This window comes from Ceratotherium simum, chromosome 6, assembly GCF_057802395.1.
Source record: "Ceratotherium simum simum isolate JZ-2026a chromosome 6, ASM5780239v1, whole genome shotgun sequence".
NCBI lineage: Eukaryota > Metazoa > Chordata > Mammalia > Perissodactyla > Rhinocerotidae > Ceratotherium > Ceratotherium simum.
The window spans coordinates 61,677,728-61,689,274 of record NC_141905.1 but is presented as its reverse complement, the minus strand read 5'-3'; positions in this window follow the sequence as shown (position 1 = coordinate 61,689,274).

Genomic DNA, 11,547 nt, shown 5'->3' with positions numbered 1-11,547 from the left:
GCCCCAGCGGCTGGTTAGAACATGGCACATTCAGACAATTAGGAAAAGGCCAATATGGCTGGAGCACGGTTTGCAGCTGAGAGTATGGGGCAAAGAAGTTGGAGACATGGGTTCTAGTCTTTATCCCAAGGGCAAAGGGACACCATAGCAGGGTTTCAAGGTGAGGGATGGTAGTAGAGACATGACCACTACCTTGTTGAGTAGAGGGGGCAAGAGGGCATGTGGGGAGACCAGTCAGGAGGATGTTGAGTTAGCTAGACAACAGACGGCAATGGCCTTGGACTGGGGCGGTGGAGACAGAGAAAAAGATGGATGAGGAAACGCTTTAGAGGGGAGGTGAAAGGGCTCCCTGATGGTCGGTCCTGCAATTGCAGATGAGGGAGTGGGAGGAGCCATGGATAACTCCTAGGTTTGTAAAACTTGGTCCTAGGGTCTGTCTGCTCCTTGTTCACCTCTATAAAAGGTCTCCTTTCTCATCCAGCCAAGAGTTTGGTTCTGATAGCTTTCACAGATGGATGGATTTCCACTTCCAGAGAATGAGAGAGACTATGAGGGGCCTCAGGGTATCTGGGAGGCACCTAGAGGGTCGTTTTCCCAACCAAGCTCCTTGCCACTTAGGCACTCATTTATCCTCCCAAACTCACCCAAACCCAAACACACATACTCTCAGACTCTCTGTCTTCCCATACTTACACAGACTTCCAAACACTCCCTACAGACCGCTTCATCCTACCCTTATTTATCCTTGCCTCCCCAAAGCCCTCCATGCCCCGCCTTTGCCACTCTTCTCCCTACCCCCCCCCCAGCCGCTACCTCCCTCTGCCTCCACTTCACCCTATTAAGAAACAACAACCCCCCAGAACCCCTGCCCCCAGCTGCTGCTCCCTGAGCCCCGCCTGCCCTCCCTCCTCCTGCTCCTCTCCCTGACAGATGCCTCAGAGCCCCGGGCCGCAGTTAAGGTGACGAGATGCAGCAATTCTTTATGAACATTTCATTCCTGCTCGCTACACGACGTAAATTAGATGGTGTGTTACATTCGGGCAATAAGAGAGATATGTCACCACGACGCTGGCCCATTGGATGGAGAGGGTAATCCTGCCGTGAATTTCATTACTGCTTTTATATAGACAGAATTAGCTTGGTGACAGCGAGCCTGATTGTCTTTCACTAGGGGTTTGGCGAAGAGCTGAAAGGATTTCACCCTGATGTGCACACTACTGAGTGACCCCGCTCACCAGCGGCTCTGTTGATTGCTTTGCACCTTGCAGACCCGCGATTGGCTCAGCCTCTCGGCCGCCTCGCCTCCCTCCCTGGTCCCCAGCCCTCCCCGCCTGGCTTTTTCTTGAAGCAAGAAGAAAGGAGACCTAATGGAGGAGTCACAAGGTCATGAAAGGAAATGTGTATGTGGGGAGGGGCAAGGTGGCAGAGTTAAAAAAAAAAAAACAAAAACCAACAATTCCTTTCTGATCAGAGTCTCCTGGACAGAAGCTGTGGCCACTCACTTTTGCCCCCCAGAAAAGGACAAGAAGGACCGGGCCCCTGGGGCACATGCCCGTTGCCCTCAGGGCAAAGGAGGAACTGGGTAGGGACTGGTAGATCCTTGTGAGTCTCCCTGGCAGACTCTGGAGCTGCCATCAGATTCTTGTCCCTTTGTCTCTTGCATCTGTGGGTCCTCCCCCCATGGTGGCTCGGGCTCTTTCCCACCTCCTAGCCAGGGAGTGTTAACAGAAACAAGAGCAAGAACTGTTGTCACTCCCAGCCTGTGGACCCAGCAATTCCAACGTGAAGGTGAGGGAGGGGCGTGGATTCTCTTCACTCCATTTCCCACACTCATCTGATCCTGTCATGGCCCCCACACCAGCCCCACCACACATATACATAATACTCTTCAGTGACTTCTGAAATCCTTAATAGAACCTAGATGGCCCAGCCCAGCAGCCTGCAAACAAGCCTAGACCAGGGACTTACTTCCTTCAGTTTGTTTCTGTGGGAGTGGCTGGTTCTGAGAGCCAGCCCCCTCCCTGTTCTCTTGGCCTCCGTCTGATATCTCTCACCTTGTGTCATCTCGTCCACTCCTTTCTTCACCTCCACCAATCCTTCAGTAAATGTCTTCTGCCAGGCCTTCCTGAGGCAGCTGGTTGCCCCTGGGGCTGGCCAGGGAAATTGACCATTGCTGCTACCCCGATGACTGCTCTGCCCCCTCCAGAAGCCCCCACGGAGACCCTCAGAGATTCCATTCCTTGGGGGCCCAGGGGCCAGGCATCAAGCAGACAGAATAATCTCCTCCAAGCCCCTCATCTTTTGGTCATTCCAACACATCTGTCAGGAAAGTTTCTCTTGTGGCCCAGATAAGCCAGCTCTGCAGCCTCTGCACTGAGAGGGATTAAGGCCACAGTTTCCACTTTCCAGAAGGGGAGGAGGCTCCCTGGACCCCGACAGAGCTAAGCAGGCCCTCACGAGGCCTGGCACAGGATCTCTGTGCCCTGACTCTGTCTGCCCGGGGTCAGTGCACTGAGCTCCCGCTCCAGCCCCCACCCAGGACACCCTCAGTTCCAACTGCCTGCCCTCTATGGAGCCCAGGGAGAGGGTTCCCTTAATGATTTACTCATGCAGTCACACTGGAGGAGTTTTATAGTGAAATCCCTTATCCGTGAAGCCAAGACTAAGTCCACGATGCTGAATCTATACTCTAACCCTGCCTGTATGATAGCTGTATGACGAGGCAGGTCATCACATCTCTCTGAAGTTCAGTTTCCTGATCTTCAAAAGAAGAGTGATAATTGCTGTGGTAGAGGCCATGGTGAAATCTCACACTTCCCTCAGTACTAAAGGACGTTCTCCAGCTGCTGCCCTGACCTGTCAGCCTTCCTTGGATCTGTCTCTGCTGAAGAAAGCTGCCTCATCTAAGGTCATGCCCCTTTCCCTGGGCAGTGTGCCTCCAATATCTGGTCATGATGGGCATCTGAAGGCCCAGCCACCTCTTCCCAACTCGGGACAGTTCTGAAGGGCCATCCCAGCCTCAGAGCCCCCCTTGTGATTGGCTAAGGCCTTTTGTGAGACCACAGGACAGCCCAACTTCTCCCTCTGTCCAGTCCTGCTTCTTTCCAGTTCCTTCCCTTGCACTGATGATGATCCCAAGGGCTCTCCCCAGTAAAGCTCCAGCACAGTAATCTCCATCCCAGAGTCTGCTTCCAAACCCAACCTGCAGGCAATTCCTGCCTACCTGGCAATGGGGCTACTACAAGGATGAAAGTGTTTTGTAAAGTGCCGTGAAAAATATAGCTATTGCTGTTCATCATCACCATCATCATCATCACCATCATCATCATCATCATCATCATTGCCCTCTTCCTCATCCTCACAGCAGGCCTGCTCAGCTGGTGTGATGGGGTTAGCATACTTTGGCCAGGAAATCCAGTAAATGAATGCCCAGCCTTCTTTTTTCTCCTAAGGACAAGGTCTTTTGCATTCTGCCTTTTATTTTCTGATTAGAATGACCTTCCCAAATTGACCAGACTGTCCCTCAAGAAGCCTAGCCATGGTCCCAAGGATCTAGGGGTTCAAACTGCTGGACCTCTATTACTCACATCTCATTCTCTGCTCCAACAATCAGTGAGCTAAGTGCCCACTGGATTCTCTCTCCTACACTCTCTGGATGCATTCCTAGCTGGGGTCCCTACTCTTTTATTTAAAGCATGTACTTTCCTCTCATAGACCAAAGCATCCATCCTTGGGGGTGGTGACAGGCCTCAAGTGAGGCCTGAGAGCAGAGTCTCCTCTCCTTTGAGCCAAGATTTGCTTCTTTCTAAGCCTTGTTTACAGCCTCCCCAAATGAAGAAAGCCTAGGATCCTTCTCTCCTAGGGGACAGGGAGGAGCACAGGCAATGGTCCCAGATTACTGTTACCTTCTAAGTGTGCCCATACTGTCTAACTACTGGGCCCACAGCCTTGTCCGCAATTTGGACTAGAGTAGCAGGGTAGGGACACTGTGAGGTGAATCAGATCTCCAATCCAGTCCCTACTCCTGGGGCCCTGACCCAGAGCCTGTGCTTCTCAGGAGTGCAGTGTCCTGCATCTCTTCTGGAGCTTTCCCTGCAAGGCTGCAGACACTGTTCAGGGAGCCAGGGACGTGGAGGATGGAGATTTCTCACCCCACCCCCCATCCTGACGTCACAGCCCTCACTTTCTGACACTAATTTGTTGCTATGGAAACAACTTCCTTTAAGTGCATGATGACTTGAGGTGGTGGGAAGGAGAGCCATAGGAGCCAGCCCTGCCACAGAGAATCCACAGAGCCCCTCAGAATTAAGCAGGGTTGCCCAGAGTCCGTATCCTCTGCTGGTACATAGGCCTCATACATAAGGAGAAAAGTTTACGAGTTCAGGAAAATGCTCCAGGACTGCACAAAGGCAATCCTAATTCACCACTCCTATCATTTCCCACTTCATTTGGGACTCTGTCTTGAGTAGGGGGATCTTGCTACAAAGTTGGATAGTCTCAAGAAAGAACAATCAGCCATTTACCCTGGAACAAATGGATATCAGATGTGATGTGGGCCTCTCTCTTCCAGTCCCAGATCAGAAGTCATCTCTTCCAAGAAACTGTCCTTAACTAGCCTATCTCCTATCCCCGTCTCCATCACACACACACACACACATGCTTGTGCACACACACACACACACACACACATTCCCCTTACCGCTTACTCTAGAGCTTACACATTCTTTCAGTCATTCATTCAACAAGTACTGTATTTATGAGCCTCTGGTATGTTGTAGACCCTGTGCCAGGCCCTAGGGATACAGATGGGAGCTTTATGGAGCTCACTGTCAACATCTTACACCATGTCCCTCTATACTCACATGCTCATCCCTTTAATAAGTGTCTCTGGGTTTTCTTTTTTCATTCTAGTTCTCCAAATGTGGTGAGCTATCTGGTTGCTGTAGGGTGGGGTGCAATTTTCTTGTTATCCCCTTCTACCCATGGGCTTTCCAAGAGTGAAGACCTTGAACTTATTAATGTACATCTTTGCCTAACACTTAAATCCAAGATCTGGGGCCCCTCGGCCTCCCATGTCACCCCATTGCTCCCAGCATCAGCCTTCCAAGGAGCCTGGATTCTTCCATTCTTTCAAGGCCGAGGAGCAGAAGAATGGATGGGACTTGAGGCTGGAAGCAGAAAGGTTTGTCTGCTATGTGTCCACTGGAACACTTGCATGGGCACCAGATACATGGTCATGCTTTCGTGCATCTGTGTCCTGCTGTCACGCATGTGCATGTTTCTTGGCCAGTGTCTGTGACTTCTCCCAAATTGGACAGTACAAGGGTGTGAGCATGTGTGTGATTCCACTTATGAGCGTGAGTGAGCATGTGTTCAGGGGAAGGGGAATTTAGGGTATGTCTCTATGTGTGTTTTTTCCAAATGCTTGGCTTTTTTCAAAATGGCTTAGAGCACTACTGTCATTTATGGGGTTTAAAATGTCAGAAAAGGGCCCGCAGGGAGGCAGGGGAGATTAAACTGCAAACAGTGAAGGTTATAGATGACGTTTCTGATAGGCTGACAGGCGGACTCAAATGATGCTGTACTTTAGCAATCATTTAAACACACACACACACACATACACCAGATCATCTCTCTGTATTTTAATGGCATATTCTGAAGGCTAAAAACATAAAAAGCCACATCTAGAAAACCACAGTTCTGCTTTCAGAACTCAACCGGCAGTTGTCTGGTGTGTGTCTGTGTGTGTGTGTGTACTCACTCAAGTGCATCTACCTGTGCCAAGTGAACATGTGTGCTTATTTATATTTTAGTGCCTGTATAGGTTAATTCTACCTCACTTTTATATGGTGCCCTATATAATTAACAAAATCACATCCAACAGTTTACCTGAGCATCATAACAACTTGCAGGGTTGAGATTACTACCCCCATTTTACAGATATAGGAAAACTGAGGCCCTAAGTTAGGTCCGATGGATTGCCTAAGACCACCCAGCTAGGAAGTGACAAAGCTAAGGTTAGAAGCAGAGTCTCATTATACTTATCCAGAGCTCTTCTCTTGAGGTTGTGGTTCTCAACTCTGGCTACACATTAGAATCACCTGGGGAGTTTTTAAAACCCACCAATGCCTGGGCCCAACCCCCAGAGATTCTGATCCAATTGTTCTGAAGGTGACCGTTGTGGTATGTTTTTAAAGGCCCCGGGTAATTCTAACACATGCAGGCCGGTCGAGAACCGCTGCTCCAGGGCTTGGTGAAGTCAGGCAGGAGCCGTGCATGGGGGTGTCCTAGGTGTCTGATTATGCTCACATCCCCTCCATGTGGATGTGGATTCCAGTGTCTTTCCTCCTCAGAGTCTATCTCTGCATCCAACTCCCAGGAAGACTTTCTTCCCAGGAGGATCAGATCCTCTATTTCTTCTGCATCACCCCAACTTCCCACCCCCTCCCAGACTGTGCAGATTTAAACAGATGCTCAGCTCTGCCTAGTGAATGAAGAGGCTACGGCCATGTGCCCCACAGTTGTGGCTACCTGGAAGGGTCAGACTGTGCTGTCTCACCAAGAGGGAGGGAGGAGAACCAGCTCCACCTAGCCCCGTCAGCCAGGAGAAGGCCAGGGAGGCAAGGGGCAGCTGCCTAGTGATCTAGGGTGAGAGAAGGATGGGAAAGGAGAAGAGGAGAGCTAGCCCCTTTGAAGTTTATACTGACCGGCTAATTGCTAAAGCCATGGACAGTGCTCATCTCACTCAGCCCTCTGCAAGAGAGGCGGCCTAGCACAGCGGTTAGGATCACCAACTCAGTAGTGGCCTGCCTGGGCTTGAGTCCTGGTTTCTGCTTACTAGTTGTGTGACTTTGGGCAAGTACTTTAACATCCTTATGCCTCAGTTTCCTTATCTTTAAAATGGCAATGGTAATAACAGTACCTGCCTCATAGGGTCCCCGGGAGCATTCAATGCGTTGATCTAAAGTCCCTGGCACAGCATGAGTAAGTACCAGGTAGAGGTTAACCTATTATTATTAATAATAGAACCTATTATTCTGTATCATTTGATGCTTTGGAACTCTCCCTTCTTGAAACTCTTCCTATCTTCTGGAACATTCCTTCTCCTTTGCTAGACCTGTTCTCTGCCCTCCCTCTGAACCATTGGTTCCCAGCCCCAACTCCTTAGAATTACCGGAGAAACTTTTACAGCTCACTCCCAGAGATTCAGATTTAGTTGGTCTGGGGCGAGGCCCAGACACTGGTGTTTTTCAAGGTCCGTGGCTGATCCAAATGTGCTGCCAAGGTTGAAAACCTCTCCTCTAAGTGTTGATACTCCCTAAACTCTACTCTTGGCCCTCTTCTCTCCTCACTGTCTTTCCCAAGTAATTGGCCTCCTTCCCATAGCCTTAATTGCCACTCATATGCTGGTGACTCTCAAATCCATTTACCCTGACAAGACTTCTCTCAAACTCCACACACATATTTCCAACTCCCTACCACACATCTTAATTTCCAAATGTATGGAGATAAAGTTGTTCTTAACAGTCTCTTAACCGCCTGGATATCTTTATTGAGATGTACTCCAGACCCCCCAAGTACATGTCCCAATCAGAACTCAGTATTTTGCACTCTCCCCAAACCTTTTCTATTCCCCATCTCTGTCACTTCCAACCATTTACCCAAGGCAGGAACATAGCGGTCATCCAGGAATCCTCTCCCTCATCATCTCCCACATCCGGTCAGGTAAAAAATCCTTGTAAGGCTCTCTCCAGTCTCACTGCTCGGTATCCCCACCACTGCTGCCATAACTCAGGATCTCTTTGTCTCTTGCCTGCACAGTTATAAGAACCTCCTCACTGGTCTCCCAGCCTCCAGCTCTTTTGGCTGCACCCTTCCTCCATTCTCGTCATCATTCTCAGAGCTATTTTTCTGAAATGCAAATCACTCCACTGCTAAAGCCCTTCAGGATAGAAGTACAACTTCACCTGGCCCTTTACTATCTGGTCTCTTCCATGGCCTCACCTAAGGTGACCTCTCTACCCTACCCTCTGTACTTCAGTTCTTCAAGTGTGCCAGGCTGTTAGACACCTCAAGGCTTTTGCATATGCTATTCCCCCTGCCTTAAATGCCCTTCCTTCTCTTCCCCATCCCATTCTGCCCACATTTACAAATCAGCTGAAGCACCAGCTCCTCTAGGAAGTGTGACCTGACTCCTCAGGTCCAAGTAACCACTCTCTTTTTGTCCCCACTGCACCCTGTCATTATCTTTATTATATTGTCTCTCACTCTGTATTTTACTTCCTTGTTTTCACGCCTGTCTCCCCCGCTGGACTGTGATCAGCTGGGAGGCATGGGCCATGTCTTATTTGTCTCTGAGGAGTGCAGTAAGTAGGGAGGAGACCAAACTCCAAGTCCTGTAGGGAGTTAGAGACTGTTCAGTTCCCTTGGCTAAAGCACTTGGTTAAGAATGCCTTGGCTTATGGCTCTGGATTTTGAAGGGTAGCTTCCTTCCTCCTGGAGCCAAGCAGAGAGGCTAAGTATGAGCAAAGAGATCCAAAAAAGCCACTGGCCAGACACTGTGCCCCTGGGTTTCTCCCCTGGGGGTCTGCCTCTCCAGGCGCCAGAGCTGGGAGCTCTGATTGCCGTAACACCTGGTGCCGCTTTGTGGTCCAACCGAGGGAGTGGAGTGTTCTTTCCGCTCTTTCGTTTGAGATCAAGAAGGAATGCCTCCAAAGGAACCTTCAAAAAGAAACCAAGAAAAACTAAAAGCAAGCTAGCAAGCAAACAAACAGACCCATAAACACTTAGAAATACAGAAATGGACAGAATGCAGATGTCTGATTCTAATTTGTCACCCCTGCCTAAGGGAGCACGTTCAGGTCACCTTCTGGACATTGTCACCCTTGCCTAAGAGAGTGTATTCAAAAGTCATCTGCTCTCCCCACCCTTGCCCAGGGAAGGGGCTAGGCAGGAATCCTAATCCCACCCCAGGCAGGTGGGCAGCTGAAAAGACGCAATTCTTACAGCCAGGGAAATTGAAGCAAACTCTCATTCTCTACAAAAGTGAAAGGTCAAGGTCAAAGGTCAATGGTTTAGAGCAATAGAAAAAATCAGGGGCCCAGAGAATAACCCACAGACAGAATGTGGTCTCCAGGATACCCAGGACAGTGTTTGCCTCATTCATGGCTGGATCCACCGCACCCGACCCTTACTTGCTAATATTCCTAGAGCCCTTGCCATCTTTCAGCACTGTGCCAAGCACTAGATTAGCCTGAGTAATCTTCACAACAACCTGATGAAGTAGGGACTATTATTATTCCTGTTACAGATGAGGAAATGGAGTCTCTCTTGGAGAAGCTAAGTGATTTTTCCAAGGTCACAAAGCTGGTAAGTGGCTCAGCTAGGATTCAAACTCAGATAGTCTGACTCCAAAACCCCAAGCTCTTAACTTCCATGGTGTACTGCCTAACACACAGAGCAGGTGATTATTCAACATTTGCTAATACTAATAATAATAGCTAACATTGATTGAACACATAACAGTGCGCCAAGCACTGTGTTAAGCACTTTATATACATTATTTTATTTACTAGATAGGTACTATTATTCCCATTTTATAGATGAGGACACTGAGACTTAGAGAAGTTAAGAGCATTGTCCATGATCCCAAAGCTAGTAGGTAAAAGAACTGAGATACAAACCTAGGGGGATGGATAAATGAATGACCAGAGGCACAGACAATCCCCCCATCAGCACCACTACCATCCTGGAGAATGTCCATGAAGGCAAGAGAAGGCCTTTCCAGGACCTCTGACGAGGTGGCTGATATCTTGATAAAGGCTGTCTGTGGGCTTTTATCCCACATCCTGGCAAAGGCAGCTCCAGCCTGGGTAGCTCTGCCAAGTTCAGGGCCCAGTTGTACTCAGAAGTGACCCCAGAAGGCTAGGCTAGTTCCTCCTTTTCCCCAGGCCTCTCCAGAGTACCCTCTCACCACTTGTATCTACTCACAATAGTCTGGTACTTAGAATCTGGTTGGGTTTGGGGGCCCCAATATCCAGAAAACCAGAGCCTCTAGGACCCTCCCCTAAACAGGCAGTTTTCAGCTCTCCCTGCTGGATCCTTTAGTTTCCTGAGTCACCAGCTTTGGCATTCCTGATGGGAATCCTTGCAGAGAGCCATCCTGGTGCCTAAGGAAAGAGGGAGAGAGGAGGGAAGAAGCCAATTCCTAGCCTCCTCTCCCCATCTCCTCACCCTCTCAAAAGCCTTGCAGGCTGCCCCCACCACCTCCAGCCCCACAGAGTTTCTCACCTTTAGGCAAAAGCAGATGATGGCAGAGCTGGAGCGCAGAACTTAACTGAGCCCTGGGGGCACTGCAAATCCCCGTCAGTTGTATTTAGGGAATGTGAGTCCCAGAGGATGAGGGAGGGAGAGAGACTGGGAGAGGAAGGCCAAGATGCTCAGAGATAGAGATGGAGACTGACATCAGGAGGGGATGCAGAGAGAGGGAAGAGGAGGGAGTGAGGGAGGAAAAGAAATGAGACTGAGGGTGGGAGAGAGGCAGAGAAAGGGGAGAGGGAGGAGAGAGACAGAAAGAGCCAGTTGCTTTATTCATGGCTGGTGATATTATAGACTGAGTGAAAATCACATTATCGTAATGGGAAAGTTAGAGTTGCTGAGATGATGCCCTGAAGCCTCAGCGCTGATTGGGGTGTGATTGCTATCTGTATTTATATGTAGAAAGCAAAGTTCACTGCCAGTTCAAGATGGTGGCGGCTGCTTTATGCAACATAATTCTTCAGTAGGGAGACGCCCCAAGCAAGCTGAGCAAGCCGTGCCAGGAGTGGGAACGGGAGCCTGAACGGCAGCCTGAACCCGAGCTGACGCCTGAGCGCGCGCTGGAGCAGGCGATGGAGCCTGGGGTGGAGCCCCGCGAGCTCAGCCTGCGGAGAGGGAAGAACGTGAACCAGAGTGGGAGCTCAGGCAGGACCAGGACCTGGGCCCAGTCTGAGGCCCGACGGGAGGTGGGAGGAGAGTGGGGCGCCAGAGCCTGGGGACTAGGGAGTAAGGAGGAGCAGTTCCCACCATCTCCCGCTTCCCGCCCAGCCCGGCCCAGAGTTAGGCCCGCCCTGAAGGGAGTGCTGGGCTGGACCTCCAGAGGTCGGAAACCTTGAACGAATTATACAATTGCCCCACCACCCTCATTGTATAATTGGGTGCTTTACCGTACAATAAATGTAAGGAAGTTTTAATTTTTCCCATGATGACTGCTTTGGCGCTTTTTGACATCTCAAATTTCTTTATTTTTTTCTTTAATCTTTTTCCAGGGACCCCTCTATGCTGGCGGCCCCCCACCTGTGGTCTGCCACTGCCTGTTGTGCAGCCCAGTGCTGGGATGAAAAGGGGCCCATCCCTACTGGTTGGTGAAGGGGTGTGATCTTTGCCTCCCTTAGTGCAGAGCTGGGGGTGGGGCGGGTCAGCCCAGACTCCAAGCCCTTCCCCACTCTTGGCGGCAACAGCCACAATCAGGAAGAGAGACAAGGGCTGTGGGGCAGCCTGAGCAATTGG